The sequence below is a fragment of the Microtus ochrogaster genome, chromosome 4, assembly GCF_000317375.1.
Source record: "Microtus ochrogaster isolate Prairie Vole_2 chromosome 4, MicOch1.0, whole genome shotgun sequence".
In the NCBI taxonomy this organism is placed as follows: Eukaryota; Metazoa; Chordata; class Mammalia; order Rodentia; family Cricetidae; genus Microtus; species Microtus ochrogaster.
Genome location: NC_022011.1, coordinates 37625691 through 37628446, shown reverse-complemented (window position 1 = coordinate 37628446; position 2756 = coordinate 37625691). Strand labels below are relative to the sequence as shown.

Sequence of the window (2756 nt, the reverse complement as noted above, 5' to 3'; positions counted from 1 at the left end):
AAAAAAAAAAATTAGCCTGGCGGTAGTGGTGCACACCTTTAATCCCAGCACTCAGGAGACAGAGAGGCAGGCGGATCCCTGTGAGTTTAAGGCCAGCCTGGTCTACAAGACTACAAGAGCTAGTTCCAGGACAAACTCCAAAAGCTACAGAGAAACCCTGTCTCATAAAACCAAAAAAAAAAAAAAAAAAAAAAAAAAAAAAATTAGCTCAGTAAGCAGCGTGTAAACTATGGCTAGGGGAGGAGATTCTCAACATAAGGCTCCTTTACCAGGATTTCAAGATTATTGTAGTAGTAGACTTAATACTTTATCTTTTTATTGTTATGTGTTATGTTTCTACCTAGTTTTGGGCTAGGTCCAAACCTTGTACATCCTCTACCACTGAACTTTATGCTAATTCTTGATTGGTGTAAGATTCAGAATAGAAATATATCTACCATTTACCTAGTAACTACTTAAAAAATGCTGTTTTATTTAATTCTCATGAAAACCTTAGAGGGCATGTATTATCTGTATTGTATAGGTTATAACCCAGGGAACTTAAATAATTTGTCCAAGATCTTTCAGTTTATACATAGCTTAGAGTTTGAATCCTGGTTTTTTTTTCTGTTTCACAGGAAGTACAGAAATGGCCTGCTGTATTATTTCTCCTGTTTGTATCCCTGTTAATTATTCTTGTTAGTTATTACAAAACAAGTCTATGACAGAATGATTTCTATTCTATCTGCTTTTTTTATTGTATGTTTTGTGTGTGTGTGTGTGTGTGTGTGTGTGTGTGTTATTTCTCTAAATATAGTATATTAGAGAACAAAATCTTTTTGTTTTTCGAAATAGGGTCTCTCTGTGTAACTTCTCTGGCTGTCTTAGAACTTGCTCTGTAGACCAGACTGATCTCAACTCACAAATCTGCCTGCCTCTGCCTTTCAAGTGCTGGATTATAAGTGTGCGCTAACACTGCCCGATGAGAAAATTTCTTTGCATACTCTTTTATTTATTTATTTTCCTCAGGTTTCTGGTACAAACAAACAAAAAACAGCTTTTATATCTTTTTCTTATGAAAAGTTTCAGACATACAAAAAAAAAGACTCATAATAATTCCAAAATTGTCACCTTGGCCAAGTTTATTTCATTTGTGCTTCTTACCATTGGATTATTTTGGCATAGTCCTAGCTATACATACACATTCATTTTAATTAAATTTGTTGAGTTTTGTCATTTTTATTTTTTTTATTTACTTTTTAAAATCTGTGTATGTGTTTGTCTGTCTGTCTGAGTTTATACCACCTGTATAGATGCCCATAGAGGCAAGAGGGCATTGGATTTTCTGAAACAGGAGTTAAAGGATGTTGTTAACTGATCAGTGTGGGTGCTGGGAACCAAACTCATGTACTCTGGAATAGGAGCAAATATTCTGCTGGGTCATTTCTCCATTCCCTAATTTGATTGTTGAGACACTGTTTCACTAGGTAACCCAGGATTCAGCAATTCCCCTGAATCAGCCTCCCTAGTGCTGGATCTGCAAATGTGAGCTATAACACCCAAATTAGATAAATATTTCTATTCAGGAATATTTGATAAAATGCTACTTTTTAACCTATTCATAATCATCTCACTAAACTGAGACTGCCTCAAAATAAGCAATGATGTTAAAGATGTCAATATTATAGAATGATGTTCCTTTTTTCTTCTTCTTTTTCTTGTTTTTCAGAGATGGGGTTTCTCTGTGTTGCCCTAGTTGTCTTGGAACTAGTGCCTCAGATTTGGAGTTCCAATTGCCTCTGCCTCCTGAGTGCTGGGATTAAAGGCGTGTGTCAACACTGTCTGGCCCATAGTTTCACTTTTTTATACAATATACTTTAAGAAATAAGTATTTCTTTGTGATTCAGATCAGGTATTGGCAAATAGCATTACTCATGTTTAACTTTTCTGTTCCTCAGTTCCTCGATCTCTATAATTATTCAAGTAGATTTTTTTTAAAGATTTGTTTATTTAGTATGTGTACAATGTTTTGTCTGCATGTAGGCCTGCATACCAGAAGAGGGCACCAGATCTCATTATAGATGGCTGTGAGCCACCATGTGGTTGCTGGGAATTGAACTCAGGATCTGGAAGAGCAGTCAGTGCTCTTAACCTCTGAGCCATCTCTTGAGCCCTCAAGTATTGTTAAAACTTTAGTGTCCTGGCAGTACTGTTATAGTATATTACACTTCCTTTCACGTCTGTTCTTTCCCTTTTCTAGCTTCAGAGCTGCCTTTGAATTCCTTTTGTTAGTTAACGCTGCATAACTTATGATGTTCCTTTATTTGCTACATGATCTTTTTTCCTCAAGAGAATCATAGACTGCTTTAAGACATGGACCGTGATCTGTGTTTATTTTTCCTCTTTTTTTTTTTTTTGCTAGCATCACATACCATTTTAGTGTGTTATTATTAATTGATTTTGATATTATTGGTCAGGAGTTTTGTAAGAACACTTAAAGGACTGAAGCAGTAAGCTTTAGTAAGCTTTTAGTAGCTTGCTGTACTACTTGCTGTAGAACCTGGTACCTTTAATCTGATTCCTGGGACCCCCCATCATGGAGGAAGAGAACCAACTCCCACAAGTTGTCTTCTGGCTTCTCACTCCTCATGGCACCTGCGTACATAAGCACTAAATAACTAAATAATTAAAATGACCACCGGGCGGTGGTGGCGCACGCCTTTAATCCCAGCACTCGGGAGGCAGAGGCAGGCGGATCTCTGTGAGTTCGAGACCAG

At 36.8% G+C, this 2756-nt stretch overlaps 1 protein-coding gene across 3 annotated transcripts in view; it reads left to right on the top strand.

Moving 5' to 3' along the window:
* Rc3h2 (ring finger and CCCH-type domains 2) overlaps positions 1-2756 on the top strand; it is a 53896-nt gene that overhangs the window by 45723 nt on the left and 5417 nt on the right. The window lies entirely within an intron of this gene.